Raw genomic sequence first — 9,455 nt, forward strand, 5'->3', positions numbered from 1 at the left:
TAGCTCTTCATAGCAACAAAACCCTAACTAAGACAGAACTTGGTACCAGGATTACTGTGACAGACCTGATCATGCTTTCGTTTGGAGGAATGTGGATTTGGGGACTTTGGTAAGCAATGGGATGGTTTTAAATGGGGCTTAATGGGCTATCCTAGTAGCAATTTGGAAGACTTTGTTGCTGAGGGTGATTTGAACTGTGGTACCAGGAAGTAGAATGGAGCTGAATCGTATGTTCTAGGAGACAAACAGATTGAATAGTAGTAACCTTGAAGCAAGTTCATGAATGATAGTACACACCTTTAATCCTAGGAGATAGAGGTAAGCAGATTTCTGAGTTCAAGGCCAGCCTGATACAGAGCAAATTTCAAATAGAAAATGCTTAGGTCCAGGTATTGTTGAACACACCTTAATACCAGCATTCAGGAAACAGAGCCATCTCTGGAGATCTGGAGATCTCTGGGTTCAAAAGTCAGTGTACAGAGGAAGTTCAAGGACAGTCAAGCTTAGGCAGTGAAGGAGTTAGAAACCAAAAACTGTTATCCATGAGCACCAGGCTTTGCTCACTTAAAAATAAGCCACATTAAGGAGTCTTCTTTTTTACAATAATGTAAAAATGAACTGTTTACATTTTAAAAGTATTGTAGTTTTAAAAAAATTAAGCTGTTTTGTTTTGTGTTCTTGAATTTGAAAGGCTTTGTAAATACCAATATAATGTACGAATGAAATAACATCTGGGACAATGGAACCCTGGTAATGTTGCATATGTTTCTGAAACTGATATGTATCATTAAAGTTGGTCATCAACACTTGTTAAAAAAAAAGAAATAGAAAGTTGGTGATAATGTAATAGAGTGAGGGGGCCATGTTTCATCTCCAATAAGCAGCAGAATTTGGTAGCGTTGACCATGTGGCTCTGGCTTTAGAATCAAGAGTAGAAAGAAACTACTGGGCCAATTAATGCTTGCTAAGTGGAACTGAGAAATTAGTGGTGATTAAGAAGAAACCAGCATCACTGAGTTGAAATTTTCTGGGAAGTGTTTTCTGAGAGCATGAAGAAGTTGTGTTCCAGAGATAGCGAAGGTTGTGCCCCATGCTTCTGCTGGACTTGGCAATATGTAAGAATCACCCAGGGGTACTGGTTTTGGAGGCATGAAGGAGTTATGGAGAGTAGTTGAGGTTTGTCACTGTGAGAGGCCAGGGAAAGTAATTATTGAAACTCAGTTGCAGTTAATGGCCCAGGACTGAAGGGGTCATGCAAAGAAGTTGAGGCTTAGCACCATAATGGAACCTCTGAGAGGCTATTGGTAAAGCCTAGTTGTAGTGGAAGACTCCAGAATATTGGAAATTTCAGTACCATGGGATGATCACGAAGAGCAGGAGCAGCAGTGGAGTGGAGTCAGCCAGGACCTAGAGTGCTACAGAGTGCAAAGCTGGAGATGTAACTTAAGTCCTTTTAAGAAGCCTAGAAGATTGTGCATAGATTCAGATATTGGAACAAGAATCTGTGAAGTTGAGCTTGTCTTGGAAACCCCAAGATGTTCTTAGAGATGACAGAGCCCTGTAATACCTGTTGAGAAAAATCTGCTAACAGGGTAGAGAAGGAACCAGCCCAGAAGAAAAATGTTTGTTGCAGCCAGCAAAGATGAAAGGAGTTGGAGATATAAAGATCCCCTTTACACCAAACATGGTGATGCAGAGTTTGGAGTTTGCCCAGCAAGTTTTTTTTTTTTTAATTTATTTTTTATTTTTTGCTTTTGCTTTTGCTTTGTTCTAGTATTTCCTCTCTATGACATTTTGGAATGGTAATGTCCTGTTATGATGGACATATGTAATATGCTTTTTGATTTTGCTTTTATAGGGGATTACAGTTAAGTGACTGGATGAACATCACAAGAGACTTTGAACTTCGGACTTTTATTATTATTTAGACTATTATATCGCTTCTCGGCCTTTTGGCTAAGATCAAGTGTAGACTATTATAGACTATCAGGACTTTTGATGTTGGACTATTATACCTAGGTATGGCCCCCACAGACTCATGTGTTTAAACAAACCTATGGGTGTCAGGCAATAGAATGTAATGGATTGAATGTGCTTGGCCCTGGAAGTGGCACTATTATTTCTTGGAGGAAGTGTGTCACTGTGGGGGTGGGATTTGAGGCCCTTTTCCTATCCATGTGGGAACCAGTCTTCTATTTACCTTCAGAACAAGATGTGGAACTCTCAGCTCCTCCAGCACCATGCCTGCCTGGATGCTGCCATGCTCCTGCCTTGATGATAATGGACTGAAACTCTGAACCTATAAGCCAGCCCTAATTAAATGTTGTTCCTTATAAGAGTTGCCTTGGTCATGGTGTCTGTTCACAGCAATAAAACCATAATTAAGATACCAGAGAAGGAATTCTTTCAAAGTTACATGATATTTTCTACAAAATTCAGACACTTTCACAATTCTGATATTAGATCAGAATCAAACATTAGAATGATGTAGTAATTGTACTGAATTATACTAACAATAGTGGATTCTCTGCCTTTAAACTAGAATTTTAAATAAAAAATAATACAAAATTCAGTTCAGAGAACACCTAAATTCACAGAGATCCAAGGATACCAAAGAGAAATGAATATTTACTTTGTACTGAATCTATAGATTCTATGAGTCTGATTACTTCCTTTAGAGCAATGCTTCATATTACTCCTACTAGCTCAGTGAAAGTAACATGCTTCACAGCCCAGAACTGACAGGAGAAGATAATAGCTCTGCGGTAAACTGACCTACAGGTATGCTCCAGTACAGGTCATATCATCACACTTCTCCTCTCACACTTTTCAAGCCTATCTGACACAAGGCTATCACTCCTCTGTGATGTGCATATTATAGGAACCATCAAAAGATAGAATACTTTACTCAAGCCAAGAAAATGTAGTCTAACTATGGAGCTCTCCCTCTTCCTCATTTCTCCTAAATACAAGTCCCCATGTCTCTCCCCCAACTTTGTAGCAGACTATGTGTTGTAACCTATCCCCAATCTATCTGTCTCTAGTGGATTGCCATAGAGCTTGTCCACAACATTTCTCCTTACACATTCTGCTATCCCAGCCCTGGAATCCATCTGATTATTGGCAGATTTATTGGAATAATACCCAAGTAATCAATGGAGACTCTAAAATCTAGAAGGACCTGGGCAGATAGTCTACAGACTTTAAGAGACCACAGATGCCAGTCCAGCTTACTATTTCCAGAAAAACATCCAATCACAATAGATGAAGAATATAAGACATTACATGATAAAATCAAATTCGGGCAATAGCTAGCAACCTATTGAAAGTGCTAGAGGGAATTGCTTCCCTAAGCAAGGCTAAGAATAATTTCATTTTAACAAAGATTCCTGATATTAATATGCTTTCCCCATTATTTTTAAATATATATATAGCAATCACTAGGTTAACCTACACTTTTGAGTAGATTTCTGCAGGGCAAAGATGTACTATCATATAGTGATGCTGTATAGACAAACATGATTTCTTAATTTTAATGATGATCCTATAAGAATTCCTGAAATTATATTAGTAATTTTAAACTTTTATAATAGGGCTTCCATTAAGTAATTTATGATGTCAAAACTGTATTGAGAACTCTGTTAGTGTCTTCAAGTGTCAGGAGTTAATTGCTTCTGAAGTAGCAAGAAGACATCTACAACTTAGAAAACATTCCAAGAGGTTGTAAAACAAATAAAGGTCATAAAAATGGAACTAAGAATTTACTGTAAGGATTTACCTCACTGAACTAAAGGACAGAGGATAAAATATTAACCAGGTTTAACTATAAAGCTTCATTTATAACTTATTCACAAAAATTATGGTTTTTAACTTTCTATGAACCAACTGAGCTTGTGCAGATAATGAATGTTTAGTCAGATAATTACTCTTAATGGATACACATGTAAACATTCTTATGTAAACTTCTTATTCAATTTACGATTTGAATTTATGTGTAAACTTGTGGTGAACTTTTTTTACCATGTGATCATGTATTCTGAAAGATGTATATGTGCTGAGGACAAAGAGAGAGGAAGAAACTTTTTAGATAGAACTGAACTCAAGAAGAACTTAGAAGTAAAGGCATAGCATTGGGAGTAATAGTACTGAGAATAAGTGCATATTTGCATAATTGTGACATCAGAACAGGAGGAAAGAGTAAGATTGGGAGAAGAAGAAAGCAGAGAACTTTTTAGAGAACAAGAGAGAACTTTCTTAGAGAACTTTTTGGAGAACCTTTTAGAGAGAAATTTTGTAGAAAATTTATGGGGAACTGAAGAACTTCACTTTTCAAAGTATCCCCTTTTTCTTCCTGTGACTTCAACTATCAGGCTGGGGGTTAGAGCTGTGCTATATTACTTAATCCCCTGCCTTTAAGCTACAGGTGTTAATTGCCTACACAAGGGGCTTTTGACTCTCAGAATGAACAAGAAAAGTTTTTAGGACCTCTTAGGAGTTATCAACAATCATTCAGTACAGTTAGAGAGCTAGAATCTATGGAAACCATCAGTCTTTAAAGTTACACCTGTATCTAACTCTGTCACCATTTAACCTATTCCAGTTCAGAAGGCTTCTGGACACTAGAACAAAATACCAACTTCAACAAATGGTGCTGGTCAAACTCCATGGCTACATGCAAAAGTATGTAAATAGATACATATTTATCACACTGTAAAAACTCACAAGGACCTGAACATACATTGAATATAATTGAAGAAAAGTGGAAAATAATATTGAACTAATCAGCACAGGAAAAGTTTTTCTGAACAGACAACAGTGGCGCAGGAAAAATTAGTGAGTATAACCTTATAAAATTGAAATGCTTCTGTATGGCATAGGACACGGTTGTTAGGATAAATCAACAGGCTGCAGAATGGGAAAAGATTTCTACTATATACACATTAGCTAGAAAACTAAGACCTCAAATATATGAAAAACTCAAAAAAACTGGACATTAAGAAATCAAATAACTGAATTTAAAATAACCTACAGATCTAAACAGAGAATTCACAATAGAGGAAACTGAAATGCCTGAGAAAGACTTAAAGATATGTCCAATATCCCTACCTATTAGGGAAATGCAAATCCAAACTAGTTTGAAATTTCATTTCACACCTATCAGAATTGCTAAATCAATAAAATAAGTGACACCCATGATTGTAGGTATGTGGAATAAGTTTGCTGCTGGGAGTGTAAACTTGTACAGCCACTCTGGAAATCAGTTTGGAGTTTTACCAGGAAGATGTGACTCAGTCTACTTCATGACCCAACTATACCACTCTTGTCATAAACCCAAAGGAAGGAGCATCCTAGCACAGACACCTTTGCTCAACCATATTCATTGCTGCTTTATTCATAATAGCCTGAAACTAGAAACAACCTAGATTTCCTTTGACAGAAGGATAAATGAATAAAGAAAATATGGTACATTTACACAGTGGAGTATTACTCAGAAGTTAACAAAAATAAAATGAATGGAACTAGAAAAAAGCATCCTGATCCAGACCTTGATTCAGACCCAAAAGCAGAGATATGTTATCTATTCACTTATAAGTAGACCTTAGCTGTTAAGTCAATGATAACCATGCTACAATCTGTGGAACTACAGAGGTTAGGTATAGAGTAACAGACTAGAGGGGGACAGACTGAAAGATAGTAACAGGTGGATTAGAAAACCTGGAACAGGAGGGTCAAGTGTGTGGGAGAAAAGAAGTGAGGGGTGTGGGATGGTATATGGGAAGGAAGCCAATTAAGGCCAACTTGAGGGGTAGTATGGAAAAATAATTTAGTAGAAAGATCCTAAAATATACACATATATGGAGGTGTTTCGCCTGAATGCATGTCTGTAGACCATGTGCATGCCTGATACCTGCCATGAAGGGGTTCTAAAAAATTAAATCAGCAAATAATGGGGGAGTTAAAGCCCTGTCTGGACATCTAGTGTAACAAATGAAGCTTCCAATATTGGGATTCCATTACATCTAATTGAGATGTTGGCCAAAGAGGTCTCAGTGGAGCCCCAAACAACCAGACTTGGCCAAAAATATATTTTGCTCTTCAGAAGCTGACTAGAAGGTATCATTGCCAAAGAACATCTACACAATCTGTGGAGAAACCAAGGTTAATAAAGCCTTAACCCTTACATGTTAGCATGCTTGGGTACTAGGATGTATTCTGCGTGTTACCAAAGGAGACATGTAAAACCCTAACCCAGCTGCAAACCCTTAGATCTATAAGGCTGTTCTGTTTGCAAGATATTCTTGTGCAATGGTGGTACAAATCTTGTGAGGGTAACCAACCAATATCTGATTTCTTATAAGACCCACTCCACAAGATGGAACACAAATCTGAATCTTCTTGGATGTCTAAAAACTTGAGATTGGATAGAGGCCTTAGTGTAAAACCAAATACTACTGTTCTAAACCAACCAACCAACCAAACCAAAAAACAGCAATAAAATGACTCTTATTGACATTCTGCTATTCTCATAGTTCAGTGCCTTGCTTAGCCATCATCACAGAAGTTTTCATTTCAGAGACCCACAGCCAGACATTATGCAGAGAATAAGAGACTTTGGAACACACACCCCTAAACAGGATATCTCTATCAGATCCCTCTGTTCAGAGCTCAGGGAACCTCTGGAAGAGGAGGTGGAAAGAGTGTAAGAGTCATATGGGATTGAAGACAGCAAAAAAAGGAGGTATGATTGAAGTACATATGAATTCACAAAGGCTAAGGCACCATGCACAGGGCTGGCATGGGTCTTTACCAGACGGGATCCTGGAGCTGCAAGTTGAAATGGACACATGTTCTATTCCTAAGCTATCTCTATTTGATAACCATTTGCAAATGAAAATTTTGTTTTATCCAGAGGAGTCTCATTGGGGAAAATACCTTCATTTCTTCTTTTTCACTGTACATGTCCTTAGTGTATATATTAATGGATTATAAGTGCCAGTGCCAAGCCAGGGTGACCTGACTATGGTTAGTGAGAAATGAAAACCAGGCCAGCACGGAGGGGTCTTAGCAAAACTGAGGCTGAGACAAGCTTATTGCAAGCAATCAGACTTTTTATACCTTTATCAGAATCAAAATATAATTGTGGTTGCCAGGATCAAAACAATTGTAGTTTCTAGTATTCAATGACATTTGCAAACTACACAGAGTACACAAGATTAATGTCTGAGACCAACGGTCTTGTCAAGCCTCTCTCTGCTTCACTGACTTTTAGGGAACACAGATACAGAAGCGGCCTGAATGCTTCACGGTCTGGGAGAGCCCCTGATTTCTTAGGAACTGAAAGGCATACAGTGCCCCAGGAGCCACAGGCTCTAGCAAGAAAAACTCCCGATAGATGCCTCTCCAGGCCAACTCTGATTCCTGGCAATGGCTTCCAGTTTGGGGTTTTTATGTGATTAATGAGTGTGAACACAAGTAGGTCTCTGTATTTATATCTGTTTCGTGTGCCTTTTCTTGGACTCTCGTTTTCTTCTGTTTGTTTTGTCCTACTCCAAACTAATAGTTTTTGTTTTATCTTATATTTTATGTTGTTATTATGCCTTAGAAACTTGTTTCCTACTAGAAGATTGGAAGTGGATTTGGAAAAAAGAGGGGGTAATGCAAAACTAGGAGAAGCAGGGGAAGGGGAAACCATAATCATAATATATTGTGTGAGAAGAAATTGTTCTCAATTAAAGGGTAAAGAAAGATGGAGTATTTTATTAAGGAAAGTCCCTCTTCATCCCCCCCTCCTTTTCATCCCCCCTTCCCCTCCTCCCTCCTTCTCCTCATTCTTCCCCTCTTTTTCCCCAGTCCTCTAACCATACCTCTTCCTTCTTTCCATTCTCTCTCCTTGTTCTCCCTACTTCCTCCTCCTGTCTTTTCTTCCTTTACCTCCCCTTTTCCTTGTTGCCTACCTTCCTCCTCCTTTCTTCTCTTCTCCTGGGTAACTTTTTGTTTTAACTACAAAAGGATATATATTGTGATTAACATTCACTAAACCACCCTATTAAATGAGGGAACAGTATGAATTTTAATGAGGAATAAATAGTTCCACTTGCAGTAATTTATTATAAAATTTATCACTTTTTACACAAGTTAATATAAGACTACATTGCTGCTTTTGATATAGGAATAAAAGCCATAGAGATTTTAACATTACATTTATGCACGAGAAAAGACATTTCGAAATATCATCTCACTCCTTACTGCAGTGATGACATTTATCAATTGAAGTAGGCTTTATTAAATTGTGTTCTTTATTAATCCACTGTTAGCTCTTGTTTAATGTAGTTAAGAAGTACAATTCAAATTCACTTCAGTACACTCTGTGTATTTCAGAAGGGGAGGCACACCATAAGAAAAGGGCTTGAAGAACTGGCATTTGTTTTGAGTCATGAATATTAAGAAGAGTCTAATCACAATAATCACATTGATAGGAGAGACTCCAGAATGCAGACACTCCTGGGAATTACCTAACCAGTGAGAGACAGGAAGAAGTACATTTCTGAACTTATTGGATACACATAAAATAAGCAGAGGTGGCGCTACAGCAAGGGGTCCATGGCACCTTAATTTTTTTTTTTATTCTTGGACAATTTCACACATACATATAACAATGTTGAGTCATTTTTATCCTGTCTTAATTCTCTTGTCTGATAAGTTCCTGTGGAATGTTCTAGAGGAAAGAGAATTCCATCTGATCAAAGTGGATGCTACAGGTTGGACGTTGAGTTAACACAGGTCAAGAACAGGCTTGCGTCATTAACAAATGGAGTAGCACTGAGAAGCTCTTTTAGGTCACTCTTTCAGGATTTGCTAAGAAAAAGCATTTTAGGAAAGATGAGGATATGTGTATAATTTACTCTCCAAATTATGACACTTTAAAATGAGGTAATTATTATTAAGCCATGGTAAATGGTATAAATCAGGACTCTCTTTGTCCCATATTTAAGGAAAAAGAACTACATGTTTGGGCCTTATTAAATGTATGGGGGAAAGGAGTGTTGATTAAGGAGGCAGTAAACGTGTGGCGTGATGAAGCTTGGTGGGAAAACTGAACATTTCTTTCTAGAAGTCCTGCTAGAGAGGCAGACATATGTGCAGTCTCTGTCAAGGTCCCAATTATAGGGTTGGGTTTAGAGGTTTAGAATGCACTGCTGACAGTGTATATTCCTGATATACTTGGGGTTTTCCTCTTAACTTGATAAAATAGCTGGGCCACACTTTACAGCTTTATATTCTGAATTTAATAAAAAAGAATCAGTAGTAATGTTACTTCCTAAGGAATGATAAGAAAGAGATTATGATTAAATATATCAAAATATATTGCTTTTTCATGCTTATTCCTTTGTAATGTTGTTTGTATATGTCTGGCTTGTCAATTCAAAATTGGAATGAGAAATATATACAGTGGC

At 37.6% G+C, this 9,455-nt stretch overlaps 1 pseudogene; it reads left to right on the plus strand.

Moving 5' to 3' along the window:
* The first annotated feature begins 1,936 nt into the window (after window positions 1–1,936).
* LOC127681902 (uncharacterized) lies at window positions 1,937–2,075 on the plus strand (annotated as a pseudogene).
* The last annotated feature ends 7,380 nt before the right edge of the window (window positions 2,076–9,455 follow it).

The sequence above is a fragment of the Apodemus sylvaticus genome, chromosome 3 (assembly GCF_947179515.1).
Source record: "Apodemus sylvaticus chromosome 3, mApoSyl1.1, whole genome shotgun sequence".
Classification (NCBI taxonomy): Eukaryota; Metazoa; Chordata; class Mammalia; order Rodentia; family Muridae; genus Apodemus; species Apodemus sylvaticus.